The following is a 15243-nucleotide window of genomic DNA, read 5'->3' as shown; positions in this document are numbered from 1 at the left end:
CAACTTGACGGAAGACTTAGTGTGTGACCTGTCTCGAGGATGGCCTTCAAGACTTCTAGTACCACCGGTCCAAGTATACCCCAAAACTTGAGGTAAAACTCGGCCGGTAGCCCATCCATCCCAGGCACCTTCCCTTTTCCGATCCTCCTGAGGGCGCTCTCAACCTCTTCGAGGGAGATCTGAGCCTCCATCGCTTCTCTAACGTCCTCCGGCAATCTCCGGGACAGGTGTTCTAAAAACACATTTCCCTGCTCTAAATCTTCATCCCTTTCCTTAAATAACCCTCGGAAATGGTCAGTTGTCCCCCTGACCATATCCTCTGGTTTACTCACTACTCTCATTTTCTTCCCTAACCCCATACATTACCTTCCTACTCTGTCTGCTCCTAACCGACTTAAAGAACATGGCGGAACAAGTCTCGTTGTGTTTTAAAAAGCCACTATGTGCACGCTCCAGGAAAGCTCGAGCCTTCTGCTCCTGCAGCTCCCTGAGCTGCGCCTTCAGGGCTGTGGATCTCTCCCAGTCAATCGACCCGCCGAGGTTGCCTGCCTCGTACTCGAGTTCGAGCAACCTTTGGATATGATCCACCTCCCTCCTTTCCTCCCTTTTTTCCCTCTTATTATATCCTATAATAAAGGCCCTAATCCTTACCTTTACTATATCCCACCACTCTAACACCCCCTCACACATGGGCCGGAGGCCTTCAAGCCCCCGAAACACCCCTGTAACGCCATTGACAAAAACTTGCTCATCTAGTAGATCCCAATCTAATTTCCAGTACCCCTACCGAAGGGGCAGACTGGCGACCCCACCTGCAGGAGCACCCCGTCGTGATCTGAAAAGAAAACAGGCAACAGCCGTCCAGTCAACTGACCCAAAGACCTGGATACAAAAATGTAGTCGAGCCTCCGCGCAACCCCCCTGGAGTTGCGCCATGTAGGACCGGCCATTGTCGGAGTAGTGTGCAGGCCACCATCAACCCGACCATGGTAAGCCATTAGCCCGGTGATGGCGCTTACACTACTATCCCCTCCTACCCCTAAATCTATATTAAAATCCCCTCCTATCACCAAGTGCCTATTTGTTACACACAGGGGCGCCAGACAGTCCACCATCTCCCTCCTGTCTGCCGCCACCTGTGGCCCATACACCCCAAATAACCTATATCTAATATCCCTATATGTGACACCTACCCCCAAAACTCTCCCCTGTATTACAACAAAAGTGCTCTCTACTTTAACCTCCCTATTCCCAAACAAGATCCCTACCCCTGTTGAGTGCACCCCTCCTATACCCCAAAAAGATTCTCCCTTGTCCCACTCCCTCTTAAACTTACAAATATCCCCACCATCCCTCAGGTGAACCTCTTGTAAAAAAACAAAAATCACTCCTTCTAAATAACTAAAAACCGCCCTCCTCTTAACAAAATTCCTTAACCCTCTTACATTTAAACTAACAAAAGTAATCAGACATCTTGAATTTTTTTTAAATAAAACCAAACGAAATACCATCACTCAAATACTAAGCCCAACTGAAAACAAAAACAGGAGGCTCACCTGATGCTCCCCTGCTCCATCTCCACGGGCGGGGACGCCATCTCTTCTCCCGACGTCCCCCGTCTTCCTCCATCTCGCCAATCCAGGATGCAGGAATGGTGTTTGGCACCGGAGTGCCCTGCATCCTGGGTTGACCCCCACACTCCTCCACTTCCCCAGCCCCGTAGCTGGTTGGGTAGAGAACAGGGGAATCTGTCCCCAATCAGGAACTGCGACCCCTCCTCACCCTTGTTTGGTGCATCATAATCCACCAGTTGTTGAGAGGCTGGGGAAACCAGCGAGGACACCGAGGTTTCTCCCACCCCCATCGCTCGCTTGTCCACCCCCTCCCCCCTCTCGCTGTCTGTCGAGTGCCCCTTCCTCTTCCCTTTCATACATTGTTCTAACATGCCAAAGGCTGTTCACCTTGGAGACCTGCTGCGGATATGGGTACGGCCCGGCGCGAGATTTACACCCTCTCCCCCGGATTTTCAAGGGCCAGCGAGAGCTCCCTGGACGCCGCCGGAACCGCAACGCTTGCCAGGGCTTGGGCCCCTCTCGGGGCGAACCCATTCCAGGGCGCCCTGCCCTTCACAAAGAAAAGAGAACTCTCCCCGGGTCTCCCGCCAGCTTCTCCGGGATCGGTCACGTTACCGCACTGGACGCCTCTCGGCGCCCATCTCCGCCATTCGGGGATCTGAACCCGACTCCCTTTCGATCGGCCGGGGGCGACGGAGGCCATCGCCCCTCCCTTCCGAACGGCGTTCGCCCATCTCTTAGGACCGACTGACCCATGTTCAACTGCTGTTCACATGGAACCCTTCTCCACTTAGGCCCGCGCCCTAGGCTTCCGTGCTCACCGCGGCGGCCCTCCTACTCGTCGCGGCATAGCCCTCGAGGCTCTCATTGCCGGGTATGGGCCCGACGCTCCAGCGCCATCCATTTTCAGGGCTAGTTGATTCGAATATCTGAACAATAACTAAACCATCCAAACCCGACTACGATAGGGCAGATAACTGATTTATTGAGCCAATTGCAGTTTCACTGTACCGGCCGTGTGTACTTAGACTTGCATGGCTTAATCTTTGAGAGAAGCATATGCTACTGGCAGGATCAACCAGGTAGCCACTCACAACTTAGATGTTGTACCTGGGCGCACTAAGCAAAGAACAACCAGGGAGGAGGCCCTGGTGCAATCCACCGTGCGCCCAGCGGGAGGCCCTGAACTGCCCATGGCCGGAGCCACAGGTGCCGGGGCGCCGCTCGAGAGGTCTCTTGTCTAGCCGGAGGGTTAATTCGGAACGCCACCAACTGAACCAGCGGAACCACAACCATAACCAGACCACTTGGGTCAGTATGGGAAGGTATTTGTGAAGACAGGGTTTGAGAAATTGTGTCTCTGGCGCAGGTGCGTTGCGGGATGACCATCACCTTATGCATCACTGCCTGGGTGTGTCACTCCCCGCACCGGAACACCAATGTAGGGCCACTAGGTCAGACAGGTCGGCTGGATCTCGCACGGACAGGGCGCGGCTGGAGCGGATCGAAATAGGGGGTAAACCGTCTCCGAAAGGGGCTCCCCCGATAGAGGCAAATCCACATGGGGCAGGAGGAACACACCGTCTGAACACCGGCCAGAGGCCGGCCGACAGGGGCCCTCCCAGGTGGAAGACGAATGCAAATCGGTCAGAAGAACTTTAACTCGCTGGACAACAGAGAACCATGGAGACCCAACGTGAACTAAGATAGAGACAGGACTGGAGAGTCAGCCCTTACCGGGGCTAAACAACCACCAATAGGTCGCCGAAGGGTTGGACACCTTCATAGGACAGGAAACCATGGTCATTGATGACCCAAACCCACAAGGTGATAGCTAGGACAGAGCTCAATATCCTCCCACCACCAAGCTGGGACACTTGGATCAAAAGTTAGGACAAATCGGGCACCAAAGGGTTGGGAAAACACCCTAAATCGGTCGCTTGCGGGAAAAGGTCCATGGTTCCGAGGAGCTCATATCCCTCAAAAGTGTCCGTTTCTCATTTTATAATCGGGCAGAGCAGTTTGGCACCACCCCCGTCTCTCTAGGACATGGAACTCTTGTTGTCAAAAACCAGGTTTCTGATATCGCGCCGGTACATGTCTGGTCCACCCACCAGGGAGTGTGTCATCCCTGGACAGGCTGAATTATCGACAAAAGTCGTGTCAATCGCTAGATTTCAATGCGCTCCGAATTTGAGGACAAAGGTTTATGGACACTAAATATATTAAACCATTAATAACTCAAAAAGTACAATTCCAATCTGGATTAGGTTTTTTTTTGCACGAAAGGGCACACATATGAGCATTTCTCATTAAAACCGTTTTTCAATAAAACGTTTTAAATTTTGGGAAGAAAGTGGGAATTGCCAGTCCAATAGATTCCTATGGATGCAAACTTTTTTTACTTTTTTACTCTCTCACGAGAGAGGGACCTCTAGCCCCTCGGGAAGTATTTTTAATCATTATTTTAATATTTCAGAAATTGGTCGAAAAAGTGACAGTGCCCACTCCGTGCACCTGGTTTTATTTTTGGGTTACCAGATGCATATGTTTTAAATTATTCTAAGTACAAACTTCTCATAAAAAAATTGATACACAAAGACAAGGGTGAATTTCAAATAAATGTTATTTATTTAACAGTGAATCATGGATTTATTTGTCCCTCAATTAGTATCCAAGCCTGGCTGGCGTTACGAGGCAAATTATGGTAACGGTAGTAACGTGCCTGCGTTTCCAGAGAGTGACACATATGGTCAGCCACAGTTCCACGGTCTGTAAGCGACCCATGATTAAAGTTTAATGTTGCAATGCTTCGTCGAATTGTACCAAATGTCACTTTCCTTCCAATGCCAAACTCTGCAAATATCTGACCCACATAATCACAGAGATTACCGTATGGTTTACCGCAGGATGTGAAAAAGAAGAGTGTTGTATCTGGGGTCATTCCACTCAGATGAGGCCTGATCTGATGGAATCGTTGAAGCCAAGTGTATTCCTCCTCAGAACAATTCTGCACTCCCCGAAGCTGTAGTTAGTTTTGTGGCTTGCAACGCACATCTGAAACCCCACTTTCCGGGGTTATTTCAGTGAAATCACTCTCACTGAACATGGTGACTGGGGATCGTCGAGTGCCATTAAAAATTGCCAACCGGCTGGACATGAGAGCCGCAAACCTACGTCTGTCAGAGGAGGTGGCTCGGACTTCCAGCCTACTGAGAACAGAAGGAATAGATTCATTACTTAGCTCCACAAATCGTTTTAACTCCGCAAGTCTGCGAAATTGTGCCATGTGCGTTGCCTGGCTCTGCCTAGAATCCCTGTCTCTTTGCTAAGCAGAGTAACAATTTTCGAATTACACTGACTTTAGCTTGCAGACTATTCGGCCGGAACTGAATAAGATAATTCAGGAAACTTCGAACATCTGATCGTATATATTTTTAACGTGGATGGTGCCAAACCACGGCCTTCACATGTCCGATACCACTCATACACACGCATGTAGTTGTCCAGAAAACACAGTCCTTCATCGGATTTTCCCTCTGACATAATGCGGAGGAATTCCCGTACTCGGGACAGACTGGTGCGACTATTGTCAATTCTTTTAACTGAAGGGTTAATACCCTTAATATAGGTATCATATTCATTCAAAATGGCATTGCTTCAACCTTCAATTCTGGACGACACACCGCCGTCCTTATCGCTCTCGGTGGAAGGCGACACGACGCAGCATTGCTCCCTCGGTTCCGAGCATAGTTCACCACCGATATGACTGGTTGACTGCACCGCCGCCTGCTCACTCTCGCCACTCAGCTGCTGCTCTGCGGACAACTCACTTCCAACGCTGTTGTTAGGCTCCATACACTTCCCTGAGTAGGGCTGCTGTATCTCAGTCGAAATCCGGCTACATTGCACAGCATGATTCCATTCTAAAGTTTTGGGCTTAAGTCAATGGACAGTCTTTAAATGTTTGTCTATCCGCGTGATATGCGTCTTGGTACAAAGTCCACAGTCATGTCGTTTCCGTTTGCTGTTCATAGCTTGCTTCTCTCTCCTGCCTTCCTGCATGTATGTTTGTTTGCTTCCACCAAATTAACCTTCCCCTAAACAAGGTCCTAATTATCACCAGGTGTGGATACAGGCGTGGCATGGGCGGGGCTGTGTCATAGTTAATTGGACTGGAGGGAAATTGAAAGATAAAGCTCACCTCGTTGCCTCTATACTCACATAAGTGTGGTTGGCCCAGAGTGTAGAGCGCTAGACGTGCCATCGGAGTTCGAGACCCCTGTGGGGTGCTCGGATTTTTTTCCCCCCAGGCCTGTTAACCAGCCATGCCCAAGGCCCATAGCTCTGCCCTGCTACTTTCATATTCTTTTTAGGGCTATAGACATGACTTGTTATGCCTGAAAATAGTCACTCTGAATGGGATACAGTTAGTAATTTTATGCCCTTTGGAGCAAAAAAGGCCTCTCATACAGAGGCACATATGTTGACATGACAGGGACCAAAATCCACTCAAAACAGAGGTTTGCCCTGCTACTTTCATATTCCTTTTAGGGCTTTAGACATTACTTGTTATGCCTGAAAAGAGGCACTATGACTGGGTTTCAATTCATAGTGCACTGCCCTTGGAGGCCACAGGCTCAGATGACACATGCCAGAATGGCACTTCCACAAATGCCAAACGACCTATCCCTAAACAAGGTCGTAATTTCCCAAATGCCAAAAGGCCCATAGATATGCACTGGTACTTGCATAGGCTTTCAGGGCTATACACATTAAATACACTGCTCAAAAAAATAAAGGGAACACTTAAACAACACAATGTAACTCCAAGTCAATCACACTTCTGTGAAATCAAACTGTCCACTTAGGAAGCAACACTGATTGACAATCAATTTCACATGCTGTTGTGCAAATGGAATAGACAAAAGGTGGAAATTATAGGCAATTAGTAAGACACCCCCAAAAAAGGAATGGTTCTGCAGGTGGTGACCACACACCACTTCTCAGTTCCTATGCTTCCTGGCTGATGTTTTGGTCACTTTTGAATGCTGGCGGTGCTTTCACTCTAGTGGTAGCATGAGACGGAGTCTACAACCCACACAAGTGGCTCAGGTAGTGCAGCTCATCCAGGAGGGCACATCAATGCGAGCTGTGGCAAAAAGGTTTGCTGTGTCTGTCAGCGTAGTGTCCAGAGCATGGAGGCGCTACCAGGAGACAGGCCAGTACATCAGGAGACGTGGAGGAGGCCGTAGGAGGGCAACAACCCAGCAGCAGGACCGCTACCTCCGCCTTTGTGCAAGGAGTAGCACTGCCAGAGCCCTGCAAAATGACCTCCAGCAGGCCACAAATGTTTTTTGTAAAATGGCGGGAAACGGGGGAACCCATGAAGAGCGCTTCGCCCTACTTTCACTTTGGATGTTTCTTCTTTTTTCTTTCCTTTTCTTCTGCCGCCAGCTGTTTACATAGCTTTGTGTATTTTATTTCCTTGACAACGGGAGACATGTGTTGCACTGTTCCCGGAGGTACTGCAATACCGGGTCGACGCGTGGAGCGGACGGAGCAAGCCCCATTTCCGACTCCCTGTTCGAAAAATCAATTTAATATGTAGTCCCCCGATGGGGGACGTATCAGATATTAAACTGATAAGAACAGATTCAAAGTTTTTATTCTTCCTTTCATACATTCAAACGGTGAACAATTCACACATTTATAACATACCCATACAAACCATTTTCATAACAAACAAGCCACTGGTTTTCAAAACGTTGTACACACCACATCATCACATACACCATAATCTATTTCACAGTTGAAAAATCAGCACGTCAAAAACATTTTTCCAACCGACTGACAGTTTATGGTACATGGAAACATCATTTTTTATGGCTCATAAACACAGGGTATTGGTGTTCAACATGCGCATGACCGTCATTCTTTTGCAGGGGACCGCAGCGAACAAAAACCACAATACATCAATAAACATAAAACATCAAAATCCCACAACAGCCTACCAAACCTAACTTCTAGGACTCACCTATCTGACCCGCCCTAGCCCCCCTTTCCACCGCTCTAGGGCGGCATGGTGGCCCCACTTCCTCTCCTCCCTCCTTATCCTCCCTCTCAAATCTCCCTCCACTCTCCTCACTATTCCCTCCACCCCACAGTTTGCCCCCGACTTGCCTGGCATCCTACAGCCCTTGTTTAAAAAGGCTGATGATCAGCCACAACAATAAACGGTCCCTACTTACCCCTCCTGCTCTCCCTATTCCTCTCTCCACCCTAGCCCATGTTAAAACAAAATCCCCCTTAACTCTACCTAGTAAACACTGTGCCCTGGCCCACATTACTCCAGTGAAGGCACAGTACCAGTACATGTGACGTGTCGTCTCCTCCCCAACGCAAGTTGGTCTCGGACACTGAGGGGATCGAGCCAAGCTATGCCGGTACATGATGGATCTTACCGGCAAGTACTTGTGGAGGCTTAACCAGTTTAGATCCTTGAGGCGATTGTCCAAGCCCCGCACCTGTATGTTTTCCCAGACCACAGCAGGGGTCCCCACCACAGGGGCCGCACAAACGCTCCGTCTAACCTCCTCGTACAGGTGTCCGTGATCCAAACCTACTCGGGCGACTTCAACCTCGGGATGCGCGCGCAGCCACTTCGCCGCATGGCTGAAGTGCCACGGCAGCTGTTCAGCCCGAGGACCCGTGTTGGACCACACCATTACGCTCATCGCCTGGTACGAGAAAAACACCCGCCGGAAGTAACCGGAGGGATGAATCACCAGATTAGCGAGCTCATTCAACAAAAACAAAACAAAAATCGAGTCCAGCTTGAGTGGGAAGTGTGGAACTCCCCTCCCACCCTCCCCGATGGTTGAGAGCATGCGAGCCCTGGCGACATACTCATACCTGAAACACGAGCCTTACTAGCCCCCTCCTCATGCTCGCTGGCAATGGATAGATGTATGCCAAGTACAGAAGGGATGGCAGTACATCCACCTTCAGGACCAGGACCTTGCCCAAGAAAGACAAGGATCTGGCATTCCACATTGCCAGCTTCCTCTGAACCACAGCAACCCTCATGTTCCAGTTCAGTGTCGCGCAGCCGAAGGTCTCAAAGTGGACCCCAAGAATCCTCAGGGCCCCATTACAGAGAGATAGCCCTCCGGGCACGTCCGTCCTGCCATCTGCCGAAATACTTAACCTCGCCAAGTCATCTGTTAAGGACTGCTCCCGACGCGCGGGTAAAGTCTCCAATTATGGCCAGAGACCTTAGCAGGCACGAGTCCTTGCACAAAAGCAAGGTGGTGTCATCGGCGTACTGTGTCACCTTAACACGCAAACCGTCGCTCCCAGGGACCAGCAAACCCTCCACCCCTACGTCAGCCCTAATGGCAGCCGCCAGGGGCTCCATATAGAGCACGAAAAGGAGTGCCGAGAGCGGGCATCCCTGCCTGACCCCTGAAGAGAGGCCAAACACGTCACCCAGATGGCTGTTAATGCCCACCCCGCTCCCACATACAAAATCTCGATCCACTTTATAAAGCGATCGCTAAACCCTAACCTACCTAACACTCTGAAAAGAAAAGCCCTACTGACGCGATCAAAAGCCTTTGCCTAGTCAAGCGCCGCTACCATTAAAGGTAGTCTTCTATCCTCAACCCAGGCGATGGTCCCTGATCAGTTGGAGGTTCCACCTAATGAAACGGCCTTCCACCCCACACGTTTGATCCTCATGGACAACGTAGGGAAGGGCTGTGCGCAAACGGTCTGCCATGACCTTATCTACTATCTTATAATCTACGCACAGCATGGTCAAAGGCCGCCAGTTGCTAAGGTCGGCGGTGTCTCCCTTCTTGTAGAGGAGGGACAGCACGCCTACAGCCATTGACCTGCCCGGGACTCCAGTCTCGAGAACGGCCGTCAGGACCATCCATTCCAGGCACCTTCCCTTTCCCCATCCTCTTGAGGGCGTTCTCCACCTCCTCTAGTGTTATCGGGGCCTCCATCGCCTTTCTAATGTCCTCTGGCACACGCCGGGACAAGTGTTCTAAGAACATGGTACCCTGCTCTTCCTCTACTACCCTATCCTGGAAACCCCCCCGGAAATGGTCAGTTGCCACCCTGACCATCTGCGCCGGCTCCCTGACTATCCTACCCTGTCTATCCCTCACCCCATAAAAAAACTGTCTTGCCTGCTTTTCACTAACTAATTTAAAAAACACTGCAGAGCAGGTCTCATTCTGCTCTATGAACTCAGTGTGCACGCTGCAGGAAAGCACAGACCTTCCTCTCATGCACCTCCCTGAGTTGAGCCTTGAGGCTGGTGGTACGCTCAACGTCCATCGAGCTTCCGAGGTTGCCAGCCTCGTACTCGAGCTCAAGTAAACGTTGGAGCTGCTCCACCTCCCTTCTCTCACCTTCCTGTTACAAAAACCACTAATAAAAACCCTAATCCTGACTTTGGCTATCTCCCACCACTATAACACCCCTCCCCACATAGGTCGGAGACCCTTAAGCCCCCGAAAAAAAAACAGAAAGTGTTGACAAACTCGCTCCTCCAGGATATCCCGGTCGAGGTTCCAGTACCCCCTACCGAAAAGGCAGACAGGCGCTTTGACCCCCGTCGTGATCTGAGAAAAACACAGGCAGCAAACGCCCAGACAAAAGCCCCAGGGATTTGGGTAGAAAAACGTAGTCCAGCCTCCGCACAACCCCCCAGGAGTTACGCCACGTGGGGCCCGCCAGCGCCGGAGCAGTGTTAAGGCCGCCATCCACCAGACCATGGCTTGCCATAAGTCCGGTGATGGCCCCTACACTACCATCTGCTACCCGTCAATCTACATTAAAATCCCCTCCCACTACCAAAACCCTGTTTGTGGTACACAGAGGTGCCAGAAGCTCCACCATCTCCCTTCTCTCTGGCACTGTCTGTGGCCCGTATACCCCTATAACCCTTAGTCTAAAATCCCCTAATACTACGTCTACCCCCAAAACCCTCCCCTGCATCGCTACGTGTGTTCCCTCTACCTTCACCTCCCTTGGGCCAAACAAAATCCCAACCCCTGCTGAGTGGACTCCCCCCACACTCCACACTGACTTCCCTTTTTTTAAACGCTCCACATCCCCCCCATCTCTCAAATGCACCTCCTGCAAAAAACAAAAAGTAAAACCTATGTTGGACAAACAACTAAAAACGGCCCTTCTTTTTATAGGGTCCCTTAGACCGCGAACATTCATTGTCATTATTTTAATGTTCGCCATTTACCCAAACTAAAAGAAAAAAAAAACATCCTTATACAGAAATCATGCACTTACTCTGTCCGGTGTGTACAGGTCCTCATCGGACAGGGATCCTACTCCAGCAGCTTCGGAGGCTCCCCCAACTCTCCCACTCCCCGTATCCCCACCCTGAGAACCCCAAGACACGGGGAAGGGGTTGGGGATGGGGGGTCCCGGCGTCCCAGAAATAGCCTGAGACACCCCATCCCCTGATGGCAGAAACAGTGCAGGGGACGACTGGATCACCTCCATAGTGAGAAGCGGGAGAACTGAGTCCTGTGACGACAGGGGATCCCCCTTGGCGTCACTGATCATCCCCCCTAACACTTGTACACCCATGTACGAGGGCTCTTGACCCTCACTCTCCGAGGTCGCCCCACCCACACCCCTCCCCCCTGGGAAACCCAAGACAAGGGGAAAGGGTTGGGGATGGGGGGTCCCGGAGTCCCAGAAATTTCCTGAGACACCCCATCTCCAGCAGGCTTCACCAGCACATTGGTCTCCAGGTCTACATCCTTCTGGATGAGTTGGATGGATGAGCCTGTCGACGACGGTGGGACCACCTCAGTGGCACTTTCTTCCATCCCGCTCTTCCCCTCTCCCAGCTCGATGGAGATCCTCTTCTTCTTCTTCCTCCGCCGTGCTTCCCCGAAGTCAGAAGGCTCCCCTGTTTCCTCCAGGGTCTTCTTAGCTGTAGAGGCTACCCTCTTTTGTCTTGGGGTGGCCGGTAAGGGCGAGACGGACCTCCATTCCTCCGTCCTTGTCTGCGAGATCTGGAGCTCGTCCACCATCTCCCTCATCTCCCCCACGAGGGCCCCGAATGCCTCCTTGTCTATGAAGACTGCATCAAGGGACGGGCCCATCTCACCCGTCGCTCCCCCATCCTCTACCTGCAGCTGGCTGTTGGGTGATGTACCCTCTGCCATCTGGGACTCCGGGACCACCCCAAACCGCCGAGGCCCTCTCTTCCACATCAGGCTGACCCCCGACTTATGGCGCTGGCAAGGACAAGGGTGGCTCATCCTTTTCTCCCCTCGCCCTCCTCCTCGCTTCCTCTTCTCGACTGTGGCCTAGGCCACCTTCTCCTGCCCTTCCCTTCTCCTCCATGCCTTTTCCTCCTGTCATCCTTCCCCCGGCTGCTGCTGCCGCGTACGAGCCTTGCCTCCCCGGGCACTCCCTGTACAGGTGTTGTCTGCTACCACACCCATGGCACTCTTTTGGCGCTGTGCAATTCTTGCCCTCGTGGTCCACGGATTGGCAAAAACAGCACTTATGTGCACTGCAGGCAGCTGTAACATGCCCATATTCTCTGCATTTTTTGCAGTACGGAGCTTGGCGGGTGTAAAACAGCATCCCTCTATCCGAACCCAGCGAGAAACTTGCCGGGGGTTGGAGGAAACCATCAAAACCTCCCTTATCCGGCCTAAGGAGCACCTGGTATTGACGTCGGCCATTCCAGAACCCCAGGGAATCCTTTACATACCTTGCCCCTGATGTTACTTCACAGAAACGACTCAGGTAATCCCTTATGGCGATATCTGCCACATGGGGGTTGTACATATGTACGTTGATTACCCTGAAGTTCGTCTTCGCTAGGCACGTCACGTTGAAGAAAGACAGCGGCCTCTCCCCAGCCACAGCCTTAGCTCGGTCAATCGTCGAATAGCACATTAATTCAGTGTGGAAGGTCACATCGTACGCTTCCTCCATTGCATTTCCCTGTAGACACATCACCTCTTGTACTCGAAGTTTTAGGGCCCCCATCAGCACGGTTCTTGCGAAGGTGTCCCTCGGCATCCGGCCCTCATCCTCCTTCCAAGCAAAATGAATCGTATTTTTAAGTCCAGTCCTAGGGACCGACCCAGCTCCACCGTTAGTGTTGGCCAAATCCTCACTGAGAGAACCTGCAGATTCCAAACTTTTCCTAAAAAAAGAAAGAAAACTGCCCTTTACGCCCTCCGGCCTTCGACCCTTGACCCAGCGAGCTTTGAGGCACCACAGTACCGAGCTTGATCTGAGCCAAAAGGCCGAGAAGCGATAACCCACAAATGGACCCCTGCACCCGCCGGGCACCCGGGGGTCTCGGCAGACTTCAGCGGTTTGGCAAAAGTTGGCTCCTCCCCACCCAACGTTTCCCTGGCGGTTTTTTTAAAAAGTCGCCAGCTCTTTACGCCTAGTGCGACGACTATTTGATCAAAGCCCGGCAAATACACCAGTCGTCGTCGGGCTTGAACTCAATTGCCCGAGCGACTACTTTGAGTGGAAAAATACACCGGCCCGATTGAAGTCAAACGCATGAGCAAAAAGTCTCGGCGGCGTCATCTCTGTCAATTTCTCTTGAAACAAGATATACCGGGCTCTGCCAGAAGCAAAGCCCTTCCAAAAATACGTTGAACTCGTGAGTGTTCCTCTCCACGGAAGTCTTTAGTAAAAGGCGAAAGGCTTGTGCGTAATGAAGAGAAACCAGAATCGTATGGAAGTCAGAGGTCGGGGCCCGAGACACACTCTGTGCACTCTAGGCCGGGATCTCGCCGAACCCAGTCTGCCAACTTTTCGAGGGCTGTGGGTAAAAAGTCACAGACAGACAGACAGACACACACTCACTCACTCACTCACTATCCTGGCCAACGTTTTTTTTAGTAAAATGGCGGGAAACGGGGGAACCCATGAAGAGCGCTTCGCCCTACTTTCACTTTGGATGTTTCTTCTTTTTTCTTTCCTTCTGATGCTGCTAGCTGTTTACATAGCTTGTGTATTTTTTTCCTTGACAACGGGAGAAATGTGTTGCACCGTTCCCGGAGGTATTGCAATACCGGGTCGATGCGTGGAGCGGACGGAGCAAGCCCCATTTCCGACTCCCTGTTCGAAAAATCAATTTAGTATGTAGTCCCCCGATTGGGGACGTATCAGATATTAAACTGATAAGAACAGATGATGATTCAAAGCTTTTATTCTAACTTTTCAACAATTCACACTTCTTTTAACATATTAGATGCCCATATCCAAACAAAACTTGCAACAAAAAACCACCCATCGGTTTTCAAAAAACCCTGAAACCCTTTCTCTCTGGTTAGAGATGGGCAACCAACGCCCGCCCCCAATTTTTCAGGGTGCTGCAGCAAACAAACATAAAACACAAACACTCAATAAACATAAGCATTCCACAACCCATAAAACCTACGAACCTACCTTCTAAACCTTATCTACCTGACCAGCCCCAACCCCCCTTTCCACCGCTCTAAGGCGGCATGTTGGCCCCACTTCCTCTCCTCCCTCCTTGTCCTCCCCCTCAAATCTCCCTCCACTCTCCTCACTATTCCCTCCACCCCCCAGTCTGCCCCCGACTTAACCAGCCCCTGCCTGGCATCCCACAACCCTTTCTTAAAAACTGACTGATAATCAGCCACGACAGAAAACGGTCCCTACCTAAACCCCTCTGCTCTCCCTACCCCTCTCTCCACCCTCGCCCATGTCAAATCAAAACCCCCCTTCACTCTCCCTAGCAACCCCTGAGCCCCGGCCCCACACTACTCATGCGAAAGCACAGTCCCAGTACATGTGGTGTATTGTCTCCTCCCCACCACAAGTTGGTCTCGGGCACTGGGGGGACCGTGCCAAGCTATGCCGGTACATGATGGATCGTACCGGCAAGCACTTGTGGAGGCTTAACCAATTTAGATCCTTAAGACGATTGTCTAGGCCCCTCGCCTGTATGTTCTCCCAGACCACAGCAGGGGTACCCACCACAGGGGGCGCACAAACGGTCCATCTGACCTCCTCGTACAGGTGTCTGTGGTCCAAACCTACTCGGGCGACTTCAACCTCGGGATGCGCGCGCAGCCACTTCGCCGCATGGCTGAAGTGCCACGGCAGCTGTTCAGCCCGAGGACCCGTGTTGGACCACACCATTATGCTTCTCGCCTGGTACGAGAAGAACACCCGCAGGAATGAATCACTGGATTTGCGAGCTCATTCAACAAAAACGAAACAAAAATCGAGTCCAGCTTGAGTGGGAAGTGTGGAACTCCCCTCCCCTCCCCTCCCCGATGGTTGAGAGCATGCCCTGGCGACATACTCATACCTGCCCCCCCCCACATGAACTGAAACACGAGCCTTACTAGCCCCCTCCTCATGCTCGCTGGCAATGGATAGATGTATGCCAAGTACAGAAGGGAAGGCAGTACATCCACCTTCAGGACCAGGACCTTGCCCAAGAAAGACAAGGATCTGGCCTTCCACATTGCCAGCTTCCTCTGTACCACAGCAACTCTCGTGTTCCAGTTCAGTGTCGCGGAGCCGGAGGTCTCAAAATGGACCCCAAGAATCCTCAGGGCCCCATTACAGAGAGATAGTCCTCCGGGCACGTCCGTCCTACCCCACC

General features: G+C 51.4%; 2 non-coding genes and 1 pseudogene across 2 annotated transcripts; all 3 read right to left on the bottom strand.

Moving 5' to 3' along the window:
* Positions 1-7077: 7077 nt before the first annotated feature.
* LOC120026518 lies at positions 7078-7269 on the bottom strand. The gene has a single exon (XR_005473096.1). It is a non-coding gene; the product is annotated as a U2 spliceosomal RNA (small nuclear RNA).
* A 5948-nt stretch (positions 7270-13217) lies between these two features.
* Positions 13218-13334, bottom strand: LOC120026577. Its single transcript, XR_005473150.1, has one exon. It is a non-coding gene; the product is annotated as a U5 spliceosomal RNA (small nuclear RNA).
* Positions 13335-13641: 307 nt separating this feature from the next.
* Positions 13642-13811, bottom strand: LOC120026517 (annotated as a pseudogene).
* Positions 13812-15243: the final 1432 nt, after the last annotated feature.

This window comes from Salvelinus namaycush, chromosome 31, assembly GCF_016432855.1.
Source record: "Salvelinus namaycush isolate Seneca chromosome 31, SaNama_1.0, whole genome shotgun sequence".
Classification (NCBI taxonomy): Eukaryota; Metazoa; Chordata; class Actinopteri; order Salmoniformes; family Salmonidae; genus Salvelinus; species Salvelinus namaycush.
The sequence above is the reverse complement of the archived record's forward strand: the minus strand, read 5'-3'. Positions and strand labels throughout refer to the sequence as shown.